Genomic DNA, 25663 nt, shown 5'->3' with positions numbered 1-25663 from the left:
TGCTTATTTTTTTTTCAAGAAATGAAAGATGCAAATGTGTCTTGTTTTAATTTTATCCATGTCTTAAATGTGGCTTATTTATATAAGATAAAATGATATACTGCCAGTGTCATGCAAAAAAGGATCTTATGTCTTAATATCCAAATTCACGCTTTGTTCTTTATTAGCACCGTCTTTAATTAGGCTATCTCTATTTAAAGTACATATTACTGTGAACTTAATAATTGTGCAACGGTGATGTTGATCCATTATCGTTGTTAATTTAAAATGTAGACAACAAGTTAGCAATTAATGAAATCAGTTATTTTGGAAGTAAATCTAATTTTGTCTGTACAGTAGCCAAGTGGATGTGTATTGAGCGGATAAGATAGGGATCACCACAACAGGTTGCTAATACACAGTATAGACTTCCCCTATTATTGTATTTGTTATTTACCTGATTGGAATAAATAAAGTATTAAAGATCATTTCATGTGAAAAGCAGGATTTCTGACATAATTTCAATCGTTTTGCTTTATACACAATTTCATGGAACAATGAATATATTGGCGCGATGGAACACAATTTATAAATCAAGCTGACAGTATAGTATCAGTTTTTAATTATGTGTAATTTAATTCGCATCTCTCCCTTAATTCGTTCATTGACACGTGAACTTATAACAATTATAAAACATCACGTGCATCATTAAATATTTTTTTTTGATTATGAAAACATATTATATGTTCTACATGGTTTTGTTTAGTTTTTTTTTACTCAACCAGAGAGACATTATAAAACATTGATATATATATATAAAGCGCTTTACTTTTCTACATTACATAAAGATATATCGATTTTTTTGTTAAGTGTACGTGCTTGACATATTAATATTATAAAATAGCAGTATTTATTTTTGTAATAAAATCGAAAATTGACATTAAATTTGATGCAATCTACATTGTTTAGCGGCCAAGCGCAGTATTCCGCACTCGGCGGCCGATGGTGTATTGCAATATATACAATGAAAAGCTGGGTTTCTGACATAATTTCAATCGTTTTGTTGACGCGGAAGTGCTTTTCGGTGGTCAAAAATACTATTGTGCCCTTTATTTAAACCTAAATCAGTATTTTTTATACTTGAAGGTTTGTACAGCGGGGATTTCGGTACCGGCGCGGGTTTATGTGCTTGTTAAGAATTACCGAAATCCACGCTAAGAGGCAACATATGCTGATGTATGCTTTGATTAAACATTGATAACTAAATTGCAAAAGTGTATAGCATATTGTAAATAAGGTAGTACGATATCATTTGTTTCATCTGATTTGTTTGGAAAATACTTTCTGAAGACTTATTATTACTATGTCATGTTATATTTACATATACTTTTGTGTAACCAATGTTGTAAATGTACATTTTACCTTTTTTACATTCGTTTACACATTTTTCACATTAATAAACTATTTAATAATGGAAAAAATATTCTGATAAGAGTGTTTTAATGATAAACACTAATATGATTGTGTGCAAATAAACATTAATGCAAAGCCAAAACTCAAACATAATGACATATAGACCCTTTAAGGCGTAATATGGGGGATTGGCGTAAACATGGGTGATTTCGGCTCTGGGCGTACGAATGTAGAAGTACCGAAATCCCCGCTAATTATTTTCCAAAAGAAGTAACCGAATGGGAGATAATACATGTCACTAGTTGCTTATGAAAAAAAAAACACTATAATAATTTTGTTGACACTTGAAGGTTTGTACAGCAGGATTTCGGTACCGGCGCGCGTTTAAGTTCTTGTGTAGAATTACCGAAATCCCCACTGAGAGGCAACTTAATGCTGTCAAGAGTGCTTAATAATTAACATTAATATCATTTTTTTTGCACCTTAACATTCATGTGAAGTCAAAAACCATTCATACCGATGACCTATTGACCCTTTAAGGCGTAAATATGGGGATTTCGGTACTAGGCGGGCAAATATATAATTACCGAAATCCCCGCTATAAGTTTAGCTGCACTTTTAGTTTTAGTTTTTTGTTTAAGTAAGCTTTATGCAATATATACAATCTACATAACATCAAATAGCATATAACAGGCACCATATGTATATGAGAAACATCAACAAAATATTTCTTAAACATTAACGTCAAGTATTACTGAACTTTTTGAAAGAACTTTTTTATTTACCACGGCCGGAGTTCATAAAAGCTCATTGGGATAGTCTTAACCTTAGTTCTTCTGCAATTTTCCGATGCTGGTATTTTGCAAAAAAACACTTAACATCTGAGCCATACAAAAAAAAAACATGAACAAATAAACATACTCAAAATTAAATATTATTCACGCTTTGAAATTACTATTTTTCAAGACATTCAATATACATGTACATGTACACGGTAGCGGTAAAGTGTATTTGTCTACGACCGGCCGCTCCCGATGTCAGTCGCTGAAATCACGAATAAGACTTAATTATTTTATAAAATGACACGTTTAACTATTTTAAACTGTTAGTATTTTGTTACAATATAGCGTGTCTTTTTTATTCGAAAGATCATTTTTATAATTAAGGGGTGTCAATAGTCAAAATTATTCCGGAAATCGTATTTGAGCCGTCAAGGATCGATTTTGAGATCAATGTAACTGTTACAGGGGATTGGGGCGTAGAGACAAATTCGTTCGAGTGCGCGATCATTTGAGAAGAAATGATGTTGACACCGATTTTATCTGGTCTTTTATTATTGATTTCTGAGAAATTAGCTGCCGTCACGGACATAAACATTAACTGACGAAACCTCTTCGCTACTTTTCGAAAATCTTACAATTGCAAATATCCGCCATCTTGAAAATTAAAATGATCGATTAGCAAAAGAAATCACTGCAGTAGCGCATTGTAAACGCTATGTTTACCATATTATATATTATATATATATATATATATATATATATATATATATATATATATATATATATATTTATATTGCTCATTTGCTAGATTACTGGTGATTGGTTTTAATTTTCTTAAGTCAAACGACATGCATATTTCATTTTATGTGCAAAAGACGTATCTCAATATGTTTTCGGACATTCATTGTCCGATGCGATATGGTTCGACGATTTAATTTATTTTTGACGTTGTTAATTACATTGTCAATTTTTTTATAGAATGACATATGCACATGCATAAAATTCCGCATGTACTAACCAGGAATAGCAACTAGAAGACTACAATAAAACAATTAGCCACGGCTCGGGCGGCTGATCTCCCTTTCATCCCTGTAAGGAACCTACTTTCTCGGACTCACGGTTTTATTTTCCAGATTGTGAACAATTGACATCCCTGAATAAAAATTAATATTCTCAATTTTGATCTCTAGTGTGCTGACTGAAGTATTGTCCTTGACTGGAACTACTGTCGATAATGTGTATTTGAGATTGAAACACGCCTTTGAAGAACTTTGTGTTTTCTTGTTTTATGCTTTGTTGTTTTTCAAAATATTTCGTCCGCCAAGGACGCAACGATTGATAAAATGAACCAGATTGTGGTCTCTCTAAAGTGCTATGTTTCTACTGTTGTCATTTCTTTTACGAACAACACATTACTGATCGTGGACTTTATTTGATTGTTTAGACTTTGGTACGATGCGATGTCAGTCCATCCGTGAAGATAAATTGCTTTGCGCCCGTTTGTGATCTATTCCCGATACACAAGTCCATGCGTCACCCGTTTATGATTACATAGGTCCGTTAAGAGCGTTCCAATTGAGAAAAATGGGTTTTTAAATATGCTTTTTCTATGTCCTCGCTGTTTTGCAACCGCACACGAACACATGTCAATGCGGTCAATGAAATTCAACGATCAACACGATCACCAAGATCAAAGCTCTTCGTTACGATACGATACAATTGTGGTGCATTGTATATCTATTATATTATAATTTTCGCAAAGTAAACAATGAGTATGATTTCATATCACGTAGGTTTTATCGTCTTTTTTTTCTGTGAATATGCTGTCAGATAGGCCATCAAAACGAAAAACCAAAATTAATTGTACGCACAATTTTATATATGCTATGCTATGCTATGCTATGCTCTGCTCTACTCTACTCTACTCTACTCTACTCTGCTCTACTCTACTCTACTCTACTCTACTCTACTCTACTCTACTCTACTCTACTCTACTCTACTCTACTCATACCATACCATACCATACCATACCATACCATACCATACCATACCATACCATACCATACCATACCATACCATACCATACCATACCATACCATACCATACCATACCATACCATACCATACCATACCATACCATACCATACCATACCATACCATACCATACCATACCATACCATACTATACTATACTATACTATACTATACTATACTATACTATACTATACTATACTATAATATACTATAATATACTGTAATATTATATAATATAATATAATATAGTGTCTCCATCGTGGATATATGTTTGGTGTAATTATTTTCACGCCTGCGCAGGTACTTCGTTAAATTAGTGCATTTTCATCATATGCACAGTGTCACCGTAAACTATGTACCGTAGACGTGCCGCGTCTGGAAAAGGTTAAAAGTGACTGTATTGTTGGGTTAAATATTAACGTGTATTTGCAGAAAAGAAACATATTTTAACCTAGTCGATTTGCTAAGCCGATTAAAGTGTTATCCAGAAGTATCCAGAAGTATCACTATTGAATTTGTCATCGTTTATTGAATTGATTTGAGTTTAATCCATTAAGATTAGTGCAAATCTTTAAAATAATACACCTTTTTTGTACCAAAAATCTTAAAACATTCACTATGCACACTAATTAGATATACACATATATAAACGATATAAAATGTAAAATGTTCCATTATTTTATATTTTTCGCATGATATTTATTATGTTCTCGAATTATTGTTTACCAAATAAATTATGTTATGTATTTGGTGTGTACTTTTTGGGCTGGAATAATAATTATTTCTCATTTCACAATAATCAGAATCAAATCACTGATTGTTTTTTGTTTTTATCCCAATATTAAAACAAAAACGTCTATGATCGAAAAATGAATAGTATAGTGGATAATTTTCACTGTTTTCAGGTTTTTTTCTGAGTGTTCGCTGACTTATTCTGATGAAATCAAATCGACAGCATATGTGATATAAATATTGAGAGGAACAATTGTATTCACCAGACAATGAAATACTGCAACTGTGTATAACGTGGAATAAAAAACTAAAAAACACCTAAACATTCTCTTAGTTCGTAAAATTGACGCAACATTGAATATGATGACGTCTTTTAAAGACTGTGAAACTATATGAAGATGGCCGATGTGTGTATACATGTATATCAAATAGAATAATAAATATTGGGCGCTCTTGCATTTTGTGTGTTCCATCATTATATAACGGTTATCTCATTCTATTTGATCTGTGTTAACCGTCAACCGCATTCGGTAATGCATAGCTTATATTAACACAATCAGGAAAGCGTATTTCGAAAAATCCAAACAATTTTCATCATCGCACAATAGTGTAACATTAATTTTAATACAATATATATAGGGAAACTCATATGATTCGCGTAATGTGAAAATAATTATCATGCTATAATTCGACCACGAAACTTGACGTGACTTAATACCGAACAATACGGAATGGAGCTACGCTGGCCGTATATGACATAATACCCATTTTCGCATATTATCTTATCAATGCTTATATGAATTTGATTGCTATAATAAAATGCGTATTCGACACGGAATTATCGTCAAGGTTTTTCATTTTGTCAATATTTATCATATTGCTGACATCAATATCCATACTGTTTTCATTTTCAGTCGAGAAATGATATTAATTGTTATCAAGATTATTTGTATAGTACGGTAGCGTTCTCTACACAAGTGAGATTTATTTGTACTGGTAAATTGCTGTCATTCTCACCATTCGGACTCGACGATCGGCTCGAATAAAAATGTTAGTCGCTTAAAAGTACAAATTACTCATATTGAGCGAGATTATTATTATTATTTTTTTATTATTTTTTTTTATTATTTTTTTATTTTTTATTATTATATAGCTTTCAGAAATTTATACCTAAAAAAATCCAATTGGAAAAAAAATCCCATGGGAAAAAATCCCATGAGAAAAAACCCATGGGATTTTTTAAAAACACGATTTAACGCGTTAAAATCGCGAGAATTGTTCATCATTTGTTAAAATGTAGTGTTTCTGAACGTTACACGAATAAATCTCTAAAAATCAGAAAAAATCCCATGGGATTTTTTTTCCCATAAAAAATGGTTTTTTTTTTCTATCAACGAAAATTGAACGAAAATAAACACAAATGCTTTAACAAATCTTAAAATCGATAACTTAGCCTAAACGAACGTGTTATATTTTTTTGAAAATCACATGGGATTTTTTCTCCCATAAAAAAAGCTGGAGAAAAATCCCATGGGAGAAACCGAAATTCCCATTGGAGAAAGAAAAATCCATGGGAATATTAAAAAATCCCATGGGTATCCCAACTTTGCAAATAAAGTTCATAGTGAAGAAAACGCGTTATTTAAGCAAAAATAACCAATTATTAATCACAAGTAAGACTTTTATCTTATACTTTATCACAAATAAGCAAATCTTAAAGAAAAAGGTTACTTAAGTTTGCGAAATTTCGGTTTTTCCGGTGGCCGTTTATTGATGATTGATGAAAATAGAATATCTTAACTGATTGATGTAAACATAATATCTTAACAACAAGTACGAAAATTAAATTGATGTTTCTTTCAATAAATAACGTATACATTGTTGCTTAAATAATGAACGTTCGGTAACTTTGAGTAATCGTGGTTTTAATGTGTATTTTCTATGGGGGAAATACCGCCAATATGAACATTTAAAGTAGCAGATAGATGATCGTTGCCCTGGAGAAGCACAATTCATTAATGCAGTCTGTTTGTAACGGATGTTCATACCTTACAGTTCTTCCACCAGAATTTCCTCTTTATTTTCACAGTGTTGTTCACAAATTGTTTTGTATTATCGTCAATGGTAACTAAAACACACAAGGTACTCAATGTCAGGGGCAATCTTACTTAAACTTAAATAATCAATTGAAAGTTCACATGATTGTGTCTTTGAATGTGAATTGTGTAGTTTAAAGCGGGTATATACGATCTTGTCAAATATTTTTTAACTAATATAAAATGTTTCAAATACTTATTATACATATATTTGAATATAAACTAAAATAAAGTTAAGAAGAACATGTGTCGAAAAATGCGAAATTAGCAATATATTTAATTCTGAAATCGAAAAAGGCTGTACAGCCGAATTCGCCAGCATGTATATGATGCATGTACGATGTGAATCTAAATTTAGTTTAACGGTTCATTTTAAATTACTGCAGCGATATCGATTCATACGACACACGAACACTTACTAAAAAGACGAATGCATCGGTTATTGTAGAAAAATATGTACGAATTATCTTCGTCACAATCGGCTCGGGGCGCTAATTTGTATTTGCTGCATTTTATGAAATTCGTCTTAAATGTATCATTTTTCTTGCATATTGTGTGTGATGATAACATATTTGTATCAATATATTACAATTCAACACATATAAAAATCGTATATTCCCGCTTATATATATAGTTTATTTCTTGAAAATTCATTTTTTCATTTCTTACCTTTTTACACAATTGTAGTCTTATCATCATTCCCAGTATGTTTAGTTACTGAATATTATTTAGTCGGATTCTTTGCAAATCAATAATATTTCATTCATATTACTGTCGTCAGTTTATTAAATACAACGGTCCTAATTGAACATACAAACTGACAACTGCTCTATACTGGCGATAGCCGAACTTCACCTCACACATGTTAGGAGATCAGGTATCGAATCGATGCATGAATATGTAGCTCACCGCTATAGTAAATAAGCTTATCAGCTTATTTTTTACTAACTTTTTTTAAACAAATTAAACAATAGAAGTAAGCTATATGATAACAATTTGTCAATTAAAATATTAAATGGAACAATGACAATGAACTAGATTTTCCTATGTTTTGCAATTTATTGACCACTTTGTCACAACAGAATTATAAGAAAATTTGCCGAAACAAATTGCTGTCATGTTTTAAAGCAATTACGGTAATTTTAAAACTCAACCCAAATAAACAGCTGTTATTAGTTTTCCATGAGTGGGTAACACATGGGAGTTCTTGAGTGTTCATATGGATTCACTTAAGCCACATAAGAACAAGTAACCGGGTCCCACTTCACAGCGACAACACTGTTCAATAGACATGAACCATAACTCACTCGTTAACAAATAATTTTAACAAACGTTCATGTAAAGTGTTATGAACATTTTGGCTTTTATTGCAGCTAATAATCCCGTTTTTTAAATGCCGCATGAAACATTTTTATAACTAGTTTATTATTGGGATACATAGTCTAACTAAGTTACGTAAAGATTACATGATTTCTCTTGAAGGTTTTCGTCTATTTTACCTAGTGACATGGTTTCATACCCAACGTGGCCCAGTTAAAATACATTTTCGAACTGAATTTAATAAAGAATTGGGGAAAAAGTTTGGCTTCAAAATGTTTCACAACTTATTTCCTTGTATTTTACCCTTTTCGGCAACGAGTTATTCGTGTTTGTTTGTTTCCAAATACGGCTGAGATATCGTTTGAACAAAATGCTTTTAAATAGTTTTACGAAGATTTTACAATAAATGTTGCTACTAAATTGTTCACAAGCTTTTTATCATAAATTTCATCTTATATCTGACACCAATTGAGCAGCTTACAATTCAGGGGAAATGCCATTGTGACACATTTTCTGACTAAGAGGCTTTTGAAATAAGAATGGCCTTTAGAGTAATCTTGTCTAGCGATATTTCGCACATGTTTCCCATAGGTTGTTAACACGCTTTCCTTAATTCGACGTAGTGATCTACATTGTGTCGAACATGACCAGTACATATATTCTAACCAAGTTTCATGAAGATGTGGCAATAAATATATTCTTCAGAGTTTCAATATTGATACGCAGAACAGACCAGCTTGCGATGATCTCGTTTTGCTCAGGTGAAATAAAACAAAACAATACACTATAAAATGACTTACACGAGATGCTTTTAAAACCAGAAAAGGTATTGAAATGAATGCACTTCTTAGATGAATCCTTGATCAAGTAAAAAGATTGTACACTACATTAATTCAACATTAAACGGTACATATACAGCGCTCTAAACCATGAATAAGGTAATGAGTAACCATTCTGTTATCTATTTTAGGACAATCTCGAATCCCCTCAACATGTATTATTAGTTAAATGGACTTTCCGGGACAAACCTAGCCAAGGCAATGTGTATTTATCGAACACAACGCCATATTTAATATGTGTTTCATAGCGGACATTGTATTTTGATCCCCGAGCCCCTCTCATTACTGCATCTTTTATATATACTTTTTATTTATCAGTGCATGTCTTTGTATCGCTAGCATAATATACTGTCGCTAAGTAAACAACCGCCGTAAAAGCATGTTCTTTGCATTTTCAAACAGTTTAAGCATGCAATAAATTATTTATTTCATCCCTGAAATTGAATTGCTTACTACCGTACAAATGCATAATTATTTAAGGAAAGGGCAACATACCATGCGAGGCACGAACAAAATCAAAATGCTTAGAGAGAAGGGCGTTCTAGGAGCGCATAATCCAACAGATCTAGGCAAATCAGTAAACAAAATATATACAAATTGAACATAGTTTTTGTTTAGAAACATAGTATTTATGGGCTAATTGCGAGTAAGATTCTGAATCTCGGAATATCAAAATATTCGATTTAAACAATTTAATGTATTTTAAATTATTTTATTTTGCTTAAAAAAAGAAAAAAAAAAATTAAGCGTTTTACAACCTTATTCTTCTTGCATTGCTTGAAGATGATCTAAATGTAAAAACTATATGAGCTAGGGTATTGCTATATAGCCTTTTTATAAAGACGCGATAAAGTTGAGTCCTGCTTTCATTTCATAAATAAATAAAGTTACGGTTGTGTTGCTGTGGTCTGAATATAACCATTGAGTATTGAAATTGTAGTTAAATTGATATATTGTATTGCTACTTAATTTGAATTAGGATGCCATTATGTACCCTTATTACAGAACTGTTTCATTAATAATTCTGAGCAAAGTGTTATGTTAAGAGGTCCTTAAAACTTGTTACAATCACTAGTGCTTTTGAATTAACCGTTTCAATTTGGTGACTCCACTTTTGTGCATGTGTGTGCGCTTGTTATGTACGTGTGTGTTTTGTCTATTGCATTTGTTTCGTGTCTACGTTTTAGCGATTGGTGCATTTCCATATATAAAGGAACGCAATGTATAATAATAAAAAGAGTCTTCCTGTTTGACTGTAAGTGTATTTTTTGCAAAATGCTATGAAAATGTCGCAAACAGTTTTTGATAAAAGTAAAATACTTAACAAACATATTAATAGATAAGGCGATATAAAGTTGAACAGATCGTATGATGGGACACCATGCTTGAAACTGAATGAACGTCAGACAAAACCAAAAATCGGAGTTAGGTGATAAGAGAAGGATTTCTCCTATGATGACCACAGAAACCGGAAAGCTATGTTAATGTAAGCACATCAACGATCTGTCAAGTTTTCTGAATTAAATGATGCATTTTACCTGGTACAAAGAAGCACAAACAACACAGACATCAACAACACGATGTTCTCAGTGGTATATTTGACAAATAGTTGGAATGAAATATAGTGATTGCACTTATGTCTGTAGATGCTGTTCTTCCAGCAGAGAAAAACAGCATAACATAGTTAAAAACGGTCGACATTTTATTCCAGCGACATTTATCATGCCTGTTACTGGACAAAACATTGATATGTCAATTTCTCCCATAAGACTTCAAATTTACAGAAATGGTTTTCAAACATACTTGCTAGCCACGGTCATGCTTCAGAATCCTTTGGTATCAAGATACCTTCACTCCAGCTCCTATCCCGTCCTCGTGCAATTTCAACAATATTATGACCATGTGAATTCAAGTTTCAATTTGAAGCCACATTGCTGCTCAACCATCTACAAGATAACTTTAGGAAGTCGCTATAAAGCTCCTAGTATATTTTTTAATGCAATATATATGAGCCGTTCCACGACAAAACCTGCATTGATGACATCAGTGATGACGTTGGGAAAATCCTACTTATTATGACGTCGTCACATGCGAGTTTACACAGTGCATTTATGCGGAGCTTAAATTATTTGTGATTTACGGAGTGGTTTTTAGTGTTATTTCTGTTCTGTTGGATATAAATGGAGTTGGAGATGGAGGTAAATTTATGAACTTATTAAATAATTTTATTTTATACAGATCTATTTATATGAACACCGATATTGATGCAAAATTCGGTGTGACATAGTGACGATCATAACAATGGCTCCCATTTGTATGCAAAACATAGATTTAAATCCGATCGCAATTTATGTGATGAATTCTTTTCAAAACAAGGTCTCAAAAATAATAAACAGCAATGACATGTTTAATATGCAATAATTTAACCACAATTCAATTGTTATTGAACTTATTTATATTGAAAGAAGCAAATTAATCTTCGTCTCGCGTTGAACTGCTTGAAACAATTGCAAAGTTGACTGTTGTATATTGAAATGTCCTTTTTGATATGTTTGCGGTATTAAATGTCTCTTTAAAATTAATCATAAATTACAAATTTGTTTTTGTAAAATGAACGACAGAGTTTTGAAATATGTTATTTGTAGTAACATGATTCTACTTCATTTCTTTATCGTATTGTGTGAGGCGCATAAAACGTCAGCATCAATAGCTCAGATGGTAAGTCAGAATAGCACCACGCTGAAGACCAGAGTTCGATTCTAGTCTGTTTTTATTTTTTTAAGATAATTATTTTAGGTCAAAATATTAAATGAAACAAGTATTTAAATAAAATGTAAATTGAAACGATTTTTTTTATATTTTATATTTCATGCACATTATAGAATCGATACGTCGTAATTGTTTTCAGGAGCTCGAAAGTCTATTTTCTGAGCATTTTGGCAGAACACCATTATGTACGCCTGCACATTCTCAAGAACTGTCATCCGATGACGACAATGACCAGGTAGACGGTGCATGTAGCACCGTCATGGAAAACCGCATTGGGTCCTTCGTTTCTGGGCAGCCTGCGGAATCAAGCAGTGACTTCACTGACGATGATGGAAGTGATGACGGTGATGCGTTTTCACAGGATAATAGCATTCGACGTTTCCACGAATCTGGCTGTGGGTGTGCTAAGAAATGCCACGAGAAATTTGATGCCTCCCAAATCAGAACGCACATCCTTGATACGCGGGAAATGATGAGGGAAGAAAAGGAAATGTATATTAAAGACTGTTTGTCCGAAGGTCCCACAAATGATTCTACAAAGCGTGGGAAAAAGAGAATGCGAATTCGTGGCAAATACACATTCCGCGGTCAGGAAATATGTGCATACACGTTCAGATTGTTATTTGACATAAGACGCTGTGCATTAAAATCAATAAGGCAGTCATTGAACAAGACCGGTCCGGGCCCACGCCGGCATGGAAATACAGGAAGGAAACCAAAACATGCTCTGGTCTTCACAGATGTCGAGCGTGTGGTCCAATTCATCTGCAACTATGCGGAAGAATTCGGAATTCCCCAACCTGCAGCTCCGCGTGGGAGAGACGATACGGCACCGATATACCTACACAGCGGTACAACGAAAATGAACATTCATAAGCTGTACAAAGCAAGCTGTCAAGAGGCTGGCATGCGTTTCGTCGAAAAAAGCTCCTTTCAGTCAATATGGAGTGCCTGCATCCCTCATATAAAGGTTGCATCCCCTAGAGACGATATGTACGCGACCTGTCAGAAGCTGCGAAAAAAATTATGGATCCGGTATCGGAAGAGGAGAAACTAGCTTCCACTGAAGAAATGCGTAGTCATATTGTTTTGGCACAAACAGAAAGAGACTTTTACAACAGTCTCATTAAAAAGGCAAAAGAAACGTCACATCTATGCCCAGCTGAACGATCAAACCACTTCGCATTTGATTTTGCTCAAAGTGTAGGCATACCGCACCATGCACGACAGATGAGATGGGGCCATTATATTTCGCATCCTTAAGAAAATTCCACATTTTTGGAATGAGATTTGATGGACAATCACGTCAATTGAATTTTCTCATCGACGAAAATGAGAGCATCGGTGCAGATGGAGCTAATGCACAGGGACCAAACGCTGTCATCTCGATGATAGACTACGTGCTCAACACCCATGGATGCGAAGATCTCTCGTGCACAATACACGCCGACAATTGTCCGGGTGAGTTAAATTTTCATTGGGATCATTATAATTTCATATTGCGTAAAAGCCGTTTTAATCATACTATAACGATAATATTGGAACATTTTATTGGTTATATTTATCGTGATAATAATAACGCGAATCATAAATGATCATAACATATTACAGTGATTTCAAAATGAATTATGATTGAAGTGTGCTGGTTAGACGACGACATCAACGATGGTGGTAAAGAAGATGATGATGGTAATAATGGTGTTGATGATGCTGATGACGATGACCATTAAGTTAACGATGACTGATTAATATGATCTTGATCGCTTGATCAAAGTTATTGTTGTTGCTTTCAGGTCAAAACAAAAATCAGTTTGTGATTGGGTACTTCGCATGGCGAGTCCTGACACGGCGCCACACTTCAATCGAATATATGTACAGGTAATAAACCTTATCGTTGTTATAAGTTAACCTTTATTATATTAATAACGAGTACTTAAATGTGTTACTATTAGAAAAAAACATTAATAGTTTTATAAGTTTTATTTGCAACATAAATATACAAGATGATAATAAATAGTATTATTGATGATATCAGAATAAGTTACACGGTAAATGGTATCATTACATGTTAGTCCTTAAAACATGTTATACATGGTTTGTTTTACTAATATTATTGAACATGCGCTTCAGACGCTCGGACGGTGACACCATTTAGCAGCTAGAGGATATTGTCAACAAGTCGTCTACTGCAAATGAGGCTGTCCGATATCCGACCTGGCGCTTGCGTGACTGGAATACTTTTTTGTCTACATCTTTTAAAGCAATACCCGGGATAAGGTAGTGTTTCCAACTTTTTATAAGCTACACATTTTTCACAAGTATAAAAATACACACTGACACAAAAATTTAATAATACACACATGTTCCCCACACATATTTGTAAGATGCGAGTCATCAATATATTAAAGTGTTTATCAGTGTGTAAGAACTCACTTGAAATTCAGCATGTTTATGTGTATTTATTAAATGTAAATAATTATTAGATACTCAGTATTTAATTATTATACTTTATAATAATACACATACTTTTAAGAAAAACATAGCTAAAAGACATGTCTAAAGATTCGTTTCTGGCTATGTGTTACAGGAAGTACCAGTACTTCAGGTTCGACTCATCGAGGGCCGGCACGGTTTTCGCGAAGAAAGCAACGGACCTACCAGATGAAGAGTTCTTCATCATGAAACACAGGGAACTCTCCTCAGCAGAACCATGCTTAATTAAACCGGCAGGGCTATCAGAGAATCGCGTGAAATATCTTTACAGAACTGTCCGACCATTTGTGCGACCATGTTATCAGGACATTACCTGTCCAACACCCACAAACTGATTGCATGTGATTACATCATGTATTCAAACATCAACCTAAACAGTTATTTTAATCCATGCGCGTGTAAATGAAGGGTTTTCGAACAAGTTATTGTAATATTTGAATAAGTGTTTGATATTGCGAACTATTTACATTCGGTTAACGTAATGAATATGTCATTCCGATTGAAAATATGATATACTAGTATATATATATTTCGATAAAAAAAATCATAATGTCAAGGACCCATTTACTTCCAACTTAGTAAACAAAGCAGGATATAAGTTACCTGTTTTTTTTTCAAATTGTAGTGAAAACTTCATTGTAACATCTACATGAAAACACATTTATTGGGAAAAAGCATACCAGGTTGGAAATGAATGAACAGAAGTTTATCTAACTTGGCTCAAAGACACCATGGCGCGCGCTTCTGGTGGTATCAGCGTCGCAGGAAAATATTATGGCTGCCCAGCTCTTACCATATCCTTTAATTAAGGAACTTAAATGAACAATTTATGCGCCAATGACCTTCAGCTATTGGACACCTTCTAATTTTGAATACATGATATTATTGCAGAATTGTTTAATTCATTTAGTATTTCTTCTCCCATCGCTCTGTGTTCACAGGTGAAGATTCAGAAGATCTTTTTTTTTGAAAATCCGAAATGGTTTGACAAAATGCTGGCTAGACTAAGCTTCCTGTAATCTGTTTCATGTACAATTGTCTCATAGTATCGGCCCTTCAAATTGGTTGCTAAGATTTGTAACTTTGCGCATGTACTTGTTCTTAACAAAGTAACTTAATGGAAAATGAAATTCTTGTTCATTTTGTTCTTTAAATATGTGTACATTATATTCAAAACTTAGCGGAATATAAAATATTTGATAAAGCTACTGTTAATCCATAAACAAACTAACATAATTGTGTGTTACGTAATTAAACCTCATAGCATCACCCTCGAATAAACATGACCTACTTTCCAACGAACACCGAAAATCATGAGAATAATCGTCGTTATAGTCATAGATAGCAATGAAATAAATAACAAGTTCTAAAAATTGAATAAATAACTTTCCGGCACCTCTTGAAGGTTTTTCGTTCAAGGCACGATACTATAAGGAGGACCGATACTATGAGAGTATGGGATACTTAACACAGTTCCTTGTCAACATAAATCGTAAACCACAAAGTGCAGAATATATTCGCGGTTATAGACAGTGTTCCTGGCTGAAATCGATTTCTTTTAAATCATTAATGTATTTGTTTGCAACAAACAAGTTTTGAAACTGACGATCGGTAATTTCTTCTTATGTTTTCCGCAAATATTGTACCACGAGAATATATTATACTAATGCTCAAATGATTTAAAATAAATATTTCTTTGAATTTGGTGAGGAACACTGTTTATAATAGCTAAAAATACACCTTAACTTAAGTGCATAAAATAAAAAAAATATATTTCAGTTTATACTTCAATATTATTATATAGTCTCATTAATTCCTATAGCTTGGCCACAAACTTATTTTGGAAATTATGACACATATCTGATAAAACTTGAACCATGTTTGTTTTTATTAAGAAACTTCTATCACATAGGCCCTAATGGAGAATTAAAAAAAAAGTGAATTATATGTAGATCTATTGTTTAAAAAAATACCGGCAAAGTTTTCAAATGTTATGTAAATTGCCAATGACTTTGAAAATATTCTCTTTTAATCAGTGTTTTGGTTTTATAAAACAATAAACATATCACTTGATTGATTTATTTAAATTTTATAAAAACATTCAATATTTTTCGAACAAATATGACAACAAATTGATAGGAAGATATGAACAAATCAGGGTTGCTAGGGTGCCCGTACAGAATGGTCATGTTAGTAAGGAATTACCTGATATCTGAATGCATTTGGCTTTATTTTATGTGAAGATATAACATGTTTAATTAAATGTCGCACTTATTTTGAAAATGTTTTTACTAAATTAAACATTCAATTTAAGTCTTAAGCGGCGGGGAAATACTGGCGGCTCATTATACAGGACAAGAGGCTATATGCTTTTTAAAATAAAAAAAAACAGCACCATAAACATCACTTGATATGATTGAAAATTCTGATCAACTGTGATTTTTAAGTGTATAAAGAAGATAACTTTATAAGAATAAACAACCCAATTATAAATGTTTATGAAATTGTGCATTTCATCCAGTAGTATCATACCAGTGAATGGTTAGAAAACCAATAACTTAAAAAAAAAATTTTTACCTCTTGTTGCCAAAATATTCATTAAAAATATAATTTTCAGAGTTATTAATTAAAATAAACAGAAAAAACTATCTTTAATCTTAAATATTATGTCTGCACTCAGTTGATATTAATTACTTAAGTTTAAATAATCATTGGTTCAAGCTAATGATATTGATTTATTAATAACAGGTTTCAGATTCATGTCTGACTAAAGAATGTTAACCTCAAAGACAAATGAAGGCATAACTGTAAATATCAGAAAAGTAATACGAACCAATATCAACAGTATTTTTGGACCATTGGCAACACCAAATTCTGCATATGTAGATTGGTTCTTCGTATTCTGCCGCCAAGCAAATGTAAATGCCTATGGGATCTGAGCATTAAGTCCGGTGTGAAGCCCGCCAAGGCCATCCATCTCCTGCGCGGTGCCAAAAGCCTAGAGTTGGACGTTATATGCGTCAGTTTTCACGTTGGAGGCGGTTGCCTGGAGCCGGAGTCCTTTGCAGCCACCATCAAAGAGGCCCGTATGGTTCGACCAGGGACGCGACCTCGGGTTCAACATGATGATGCTCGACATCGGTGGCGGCTTTCCGTGCCACGAAAGCGTGACAGTCTCCTTTGATTCTGTATGCGGTATTCGACAGTTTGAAGCTCTTCGTTGTGCGATGAAACTTTGTTGTGTATTTCCTTATCGTCGGAAATGCATACAATGTACATAAACGTGCAAACATGGATTAAGTATTGTGTTTGGTATGCAAAAAAGGAGAAAAAATATAATACCTGGAATTTGGCAATTAGTATGTGTATCTTTTGACTTAAAAGTAAGCTATTGCTTTTTAAATGTGGCCTTTGGCCTTTGCATAAAAATGTATCCGTTTACATAAAACAATGTTAATAACACAACTGTCGTGTTAAGATTTGTTCTTTATGTGACTAAAATATTAGTTAATAAATAACGTAATGCGTGTTTGTATTCTTTTTAGATCGCCCAGGTGGCACTGGAAAAGTATTTTCCGGCTGAGGAAGGCATTGAGTTTATTGCTGAACCAGGCACCTACATGGTAGCGTCGGGTTTTACACTTGCGGTCAACATCATTTCTAAGCGTATTGAGCAACGCGGCGAGCATTGCAACGGTAGGTATGCATTTTCTCAAGATATAAATATACTTTAATAAATTGTTATTTTACTGTATTGCAAATATTGACAAAAGTTATTTGGATTAATTGACCATTTTGTAGAACCCATTTTGCAGGCTTGGATTAAAAACTTGAGAGCGTTGTTATGAGATATAAGTTGAATCAAGTTTATCAAGTTATAACTTGCAATATGATTATAAAATCATATATATTGAAATTTAAACCATGCAACGCGTTGCATAATACCTCTGCAAGAACGGTATACATTTGAATATTGAATACATTGTTTTAGTCGATCTGTTTGTTCTGAAATAAATATTAAAAATGTGGGTACGTTATTAATTCACAAGTGCGCCAACATTTAATTGTTCATCATCATGAAGCGTGCATGTACGCGACAAGTTTCTTTCCCAGTTATCCACGGAATTTCATATGAGCCATGCTCTGTAAAAAAGGGGTTAAACGCATGTGCGTAAAGTATACTGCCAGATTAGCCTGTCTAAACTGGATTTTTGCTAAGAATAGACTTTCTTTAAACGAAAAGATATTAAAAGCGGAAAGTGTCGTCCCTTATTAGCCTGTGCGGAATGCACAGGCTAATCGGAGCGGCATTGGCGACCATGCATTTACCCCCTCCCCCTTTTACAGAGCGAGGCTCTTATTTATTTGCTAGTAAACATATCTGATAAAGCGTTGGGGGTATTCATAAGCTTTATTTTGAAAAACAGCTTACCGGGTAAATGTATCTGTTAAGTAATGTATTGGATGGTCATATAAACTCAAGCGACACAGTTTTGTTTGGTCTTCCAGATGGGGAGCTCACCGATCAGCCAAACATGTCTGACAATCCCGTCGTGATGTCTTACATTAGCGACGGGGTCTACGGCTCATTTAGCACACTCCGGTATGACCATACTGCCGAGGTACCAATCAAGCCACTCAATGTGAGGATTTTTTATTTTGTCCTTCGTATTTGGTTCCAGTTCTTGTTTATCGGGCTTTTTGTGTTTTTAAAATTCGCTTTTTGTATTGAATGGTGAATTTCTAATGTTTCTGCTTGAGAATAAGAAAAAACTTGTAGTCATACTTTATAAATGCAGCCCAGACATTATCTGTACATCTGAACATATTCAATATCTCAATATCAAACAAACATTACCGGTATTATTAATATAAATCAGTCAAATCCTTTGGTATACATCAGGCATAACGTCATTTAAAAGCTATATAGATAATATGTATGTTTTGTTCTTTTGGTAACGTCCGCAGTCAACTTGGTGTAATAACTTTTATTTTTAATTTTTTCTGCAAACATAGATTTTCGGGAAAAGATATGGTTTTCGTTTTTTCCTTACTACATACAGGCAATGATGATATCACCTTCGCCTCAGAGATATGTAATTGGTAAAATAATGGCTTAATTTGGATTTTTTTGTTTTATAAAATTAATAAAAATGTGATGTCCTTAAGTAAAATTCCTTCTATTAAAATAAAATTAATCAAATTTAAACATATGGTCATGCTAACCATCGGTGTTCTTTACCCAGGAGAACACGTGGATGGTGGTAAATACAAAAGCATATCCGGAACATGTACATGCTATAATGTTAATGAAATTGAATCTTTCTAGTACGTGAATGTCGACGACATGACCTTTGAAAGCAGCGTATGGGGCCCAACGTGCGATGGAAATGACTGCATCCTGAAGAAAGTTCAGCTGCCCATGCTTGAGGTCGATGACTGGTTCTACTTTGAGAACATGGGTGTCTATTTCTGCGATGCTGACGTGTGGTTAGTGGTCTGCGTGCATTTATTGCATGACGTTTTTGGCTCTGATAATTGGTTATTCTAAACATCATATATGTTTGTGTAACTATTTAGTTATGCTTTACCCGATTTAATGAAATTTTAAAAACTATATGTAAAAAAAACATACCGACAATATACATTTTCAATTTAGCTTCATGTAATTTAAATGAGAATTAAATATAACAAGGGCTGTTTGTAAAACACGCATGTCCCAAATGGGCTGTCAGTTGTAGTAGCTTCAGGTCACTATGACCATGAACTTTGACCTAGATTCCTGAAAATCAATATGGGTCATCTGTCGGTCATGACCAATGTCCCCATGAACTAACCTTAAGCATTCGTGAGTTATCATCCGGAAACTATTTTACTGTTCCAAGTCACTGTGACCCCGACTTTGGACCTATAGTACTAAAAATTAATAGGTGTCATGTGCCAGTTATGGTAAATGTACCTATGAAGTTTCGTGACCCTAGGCGTAAGCATTCTTGAGTTATCATCATGAAACCATTTTACTGTTTCGAGTAACGGTGACCTTGACCTTTGACTTAGTGATCTGAAAATAAATCGGGGTCATCTGCCAGTCATGATCAATGTACCTATGACGTTTCATGATCCTGGGCGTAAGCTTTCTTGAGTTATCATCCGGAAACCATTTAACTGTTTCGAGCCACAGTGACCTTGACCTTTCACTTAGTGATCTGAAAATAAATCGGGGTCATCTTCCAGTCATGATCAATGTACCTATGAAGTTCCATGATCCTGGGAATAAGCTTTCTTGACTTATCATCCTGAAACCATTTAACTGTGTCGCGTCACCGTGACCTTGACCTTTGAACTAGTGAGCTGAAAATCAATAGGGGTCATCTGCCAGGCATGATCAATGTACCTATGACGTTTCATGATCCTAGACGTAAGAGTTCTTGAGTGATCATCCGGAAACCATTTTACTATGTCGAGTCACCGTGACATTGACCTTTGATCTAGTGACCTGAAAATCAATAGGTGTCATCTGCGAGTCATGATCAATGTACCTGTGAAGTTTCATGATCCTAGGCGTAAGCGTTCTTGAGTTATTATCCGGAAACCATTTAACTGTGTCGAGTCACCGTGGCATTGACCTTTTACCTAGTGACCTGAAAATCATAATGCGCCATCTGCGAGTCATGATCAATGTACCTATGAAGTTTCATGATTCTATGCGTAAGCGTTATTTATTAATCATCCGGAAACCATTTTACTGTGTCGAGTCACCGTGACTTTGACCTAGTGACCTAATAATCAATAGGGGTCATCCGCGAGTCAGAACGATGAACCTATGAAGTTTCATGATCCTAGGCGTAAGCGTTCTTGAGTTATCATCCGGAAACCATTTTACTGTGTCGAGTCACCGTGACCTTGAACTTTGACCTAGTGACCTGAAAATCAATAGGGGTCATCTGCTAGTCATAATCAATGTACCTAGGAAGTTTCATGATCCTAGGCGTAAGCGTTCTTGAGTAATCATCCGAAAACCATTTTACTGTGTCGAGTCAAGGCGTAAGCGTTCTTGAGTTATCATCCGGAAACCATCCGGTGGAAGGTCGGAACGACGGACGGACGGACCGACGGACCGACATGTGCAAAACAATATTCCTCCTCTTCTTCGAAGGGGGGCACAATAATGTGAAACACATATTGGCGTAAATGTAAAAATTAAAATGGCTGCTCTGCTAAGTAATGTACATAAGATCAATTTACATCATCGATGTTACTTCATATAAATAAAAAAAATGTCTACCATCAACAAATTCAGAAATTTAGCCAATCATTTCCCATCTGAGTGGGTTGATTCGTCATATAGAATTCATTTTACAATGGGAACCCTCTAAACCAGATCTCTTCTTAACCGGAGTATTTACATTAAAACAAAAATCAAAATTAAAGGATAAACGCATGAAACCAACTTTTACTCAAACTTATTTGGATTTCTAGTATTAACTATACAGAGAAGAATTGGAAACTCTGATAAATTGCTTCCCTCAAAACCAAAATCCAATCTAAGCCGGCATTGTATGTCCACGGATGAACGGTTTACATGGTTTTCACTGTATCTATGACCCTTGTGGGAGAGGATACATCGCAATCAATCTGCCGGCTTTTCTGTCGGTCGGCCACTATAGAGAGTTTCAAAGTTTATTGTCTAATCCATGACATGTACAATATAATACATAAAATAACATAATTTACAAACTTGGATGGCCAATCTTATAGATTAGTAATAGATATTTTAAGTGTGATATATTACAATTTAAACTATTGCCTTCTTTACAAATACATGTTTCATTGACTATAATACATCATAAAAACCAGATTGCCCCTGTTAACCTTTTGTTAAACACCTGCAATAAAATATTGAAGTTCATAAAACACTGGTTATTGTAAAACTGGGCACTAAAGCGCATAGTGAAAAATGATGTAAAAGAGCGACTACCAGCAAGGATCAGTTCCTAAGTGGACTGGTTAACAGAGACCTTCTGTATTTTAATAAAACAGTTATTCCAGATGGTAAAATTATAGGTAACATCTTTATTATAAACAACTTATTTCATTTAAACCTAAAATACTATAATTTAGCCTTACAGAGAATTTATCATCTTTAAACCTATATAATAGATTCTATACACAAAGACGCTCAATATACTATCAACTTATAACTTGAATTTCTTTCTATACACAAGTTTGTTATATATAAAAAATAATGTATATACTATCGCTGCTATCTACATAAACCATGCAAGACTACTACTTATTAACACATGTAAAAATGTCTTCTCTGTAAAATTAAACAGCATGTTTTGGCTAAGATTCTTGTTAATCCTTCATTGATAAAAAGGGATTGCAGCTTATCGCCGTTCGACATGTTTGTAAAATTTGGAGTAGAATAAACAGATTTTTCAACAAGATTATATCTGATATCATAATACATGCTACATTCTAATAATACATGACATTCAGTTTAAATTGTATTATCTCTACAAAATGGACAGAAGCGTCTGTCAGCAGGCAGAATTTCATACCTTCTTGTCTCAAGGCGAATCGGAGCAATGCCACACCTAAATTTACACAGGTCCGATCTATGACTCGTAGGGCTTATCAACATCAAAGTTCTGCTTAAATGTACAGTAGCCACTAAGCTTATTTCCATCTCTACCTGATACACCATTACTAGAGTTATTTCTATGTACCCAATCTACTTTATATTCATTTAACATAAACTGTTCAATGTCCTTATCAATAACACATTTGGATACAGGTCTAGAAACATCGTACTGATGAATATGATTGCAATGATCTCACAAAGAAAAACCAATTTCTACATCTTTCTGATTTGGTCCTAGTCCAGAGTGCTATGCGCTTGTCTATTCTAGAGGTATTGGTAGTTGAAAGACGGGCCCATTAATTTGCCACCACTTTCTATTGGCGGATAGGGACTGGAGTCCAACCCATTTCTCCAGAAACTCCTAGATAAAATCGCATTGCCCTGTTCTGGACAGCTGTTACACATGGAAAGGATTTATGCCCCACCCCCCATTCAGCCGTGCCGTAAGCAATGACTGGATAAACAACAGAGTCGTAACGCTTCGTGAAGACATCGAATGGTACACCACCAATTGTTTTAACTTTGGCAATAAGTAAACCTTAAGCTCTACTAGCACTCAGAGCTACCATCTTAGAAGTATTATCAAGATCCAAAAACTCATTCGAAACTAAACCTTGATATTTATACTGATAAGCATATTCTATCACCTGGTCACCACATGTGAACACAACATTGGATATCGGCATAAATTTTGTACGAAAGTGAACAATATTGTTTTTTTCTACATAAATATCCATGCTATTTCTAATACACCATTCATTTAATACATTTATTAGTGTTTGAAGATTTTGCTCATTATCGGACAGAAGCACAATATCATCAGCATATAATAAAACTCATACAATCTCATCATAAATTTTAACACCAATATCTAATGATTTCAAATACAATGCTAAATCATTTATAAATATATTTATCAGAATAGGGGATAAAATACACCCCCTGCCTTAAACCAAATTTTACTTCCAACTAATCCGTTCTATGCGAATTAACTCCAACACAGGAAGATACAGAATTATATTTAGATTTGATTGCCTGTAACATTTTTCATGACACACAAATACTAAGTAATCTATTGCAAAGTTGTGTTCTATCTATTGAATGATACGCAATGCTAAAGTCAATACAGGCAGTAAATGTTGCTAATTAATGCTATTTACGGGTTTCTATAATACTTGTTTGAGAAGATAAGTGATCAACAGTACTACGTTTTTTTTCTGTTCATCTACTAGAATACTATTTCTTTCAATGTAAGTGCTCAACCTATCATCAAGTATCATACAGCAGACATTGTAGATTGTAGACATTGTAGATTGCAGACGCAAGGGCAAATCCTCGATTTGACACCGGGTCTCTGTATCTAGCGTAGTAGACTTGGGGATAGGATTGATGATACATTTATTCCAAACTGATGGTACAATTCCATTATCAAAACACAAATTGAAAAACACATGTAAAAAATAAATGGATGTATCATTAAAAAGTACTTCAGAGGGTATCTTATCCACCCATAAGCTTTCCCACATTTATATTTCCTAATTGCTTTCTTAACTTCTACAATAATTATACTATTATTAAATGAGGCATTACTTCATTTCCAAGATTAATATTATCGCTATCAACATCAGAAAAGTCATGTTCATTTCTATTATAAAAGAGTGAGCTAAAATCATGCTTTCACTTATTTAACACATCTGACATTGATGAAGGGACTGTTCCATTGTCGAAAACAACTTGCTCTGGGATCAGCTTTTTCTTGGAGGTATTTACACCAAGTTTTTCGATAGACTTCCAAAAGTTATTTTGATCAATTTCACAGTCCTCCAACACTTTATTCTGTGAATTTAACCAATATGTACGCTTAGCTTTCTGTACCTCACGGTCAAAGTGCTTGCTTAACTTAACATAATCAGTTTTAAAAATATGTTTAAGACTACGAACAGTACAACTTAACATTTCCTTTTCAGCAGTGCATAATTTAGATCACAGAATATAAGAAAGACACTCCACCAAGGTTTACCTTGTCTATGTTTCCTAAACTTGCTAGCAATAACACACCAATCCTGGTAAACATTATCAATGTTACTGCTATTGACCTCGTTACTTTCCAATCTATTTATTAAAAAATTTATATTTTCTAAAACAGACTGATCATTTAAAAAAATCATTTTGTACATCCTCCAGATCAAACTTAACATGTATAGAAACAGTATTAGCATCATGGCTTCCTTCGTACTCTAAGTTAGTAACAATATTCCAAGACATCAGCGAGTAGTCTTGTATGCCAACAGGGGTGATGTATACAATACTACAAAGTGCCATAATCAGATATACGTGAGGGTGACTGTAAAGTCTGTAAGAATACCCAGATGCTCATGGGAAGTAATACAATACTCCACTACAGATGCTCCATTTACAGAAACTGATGTATAATTATTTTCCCCATTACTACGGCCATTTAGCATACACACGTATTCGTTTTTATTAAAAAATCTACAAATAGCTCTCCATATTTGCTTGTGGGATAATCAACAATATTACGCTATGGTATATCATCCACA

At 33.9% G+C, this 25663-nt stretch overlaps 1 long non-coding RNA gene and 1 pseudogene across 1 annotated transcript; both read left to right on the top strand.

The window, feature by feature from the left end:
* The first annotated feature begins 13245 nt into the window (after positions 1-13245).
* LOC127860109 (uncharacterized) lies at positions 13246-16300 on the top strand. The gene is made up of 4 exons (XR_008039603.1): positions 13246-13423; positions 13756-13840; positions 14093-14239; positions 14550-16300. It is a non-coding gene; the product is annotated as an uncharacterized LOC127860109 (long non-coding RNA).
* Positions 16301-16636: 336 nt separating this feature from the next.
* LOC127859796 (ornithine decarboxylase 1-like) lies at positions 16637-23340 on the top strand (annotated as a pseudogene).
* Positions 23341-25663: the final 2323 nt, after the last annotated feature.

Source organism: Dreissena polymorpha, chromosome 15, assembly GCF_020536995.1.
Source record: "Dreissena polymorpha isolate Duluth1 chromosome 15, UMN_Dpol_1.0, whole genome shotgun sequence".
NCBI lineage: Eukaryota > Metazoa > Mollusca > Bivalvia > Myida > Dreissenidae > Dreissena > Dreissena polymorpha.
Note: the sequence above shows the minus strand (reverse complement) of the source record. Positions and strands in the feature narration are given on the sequence as shown.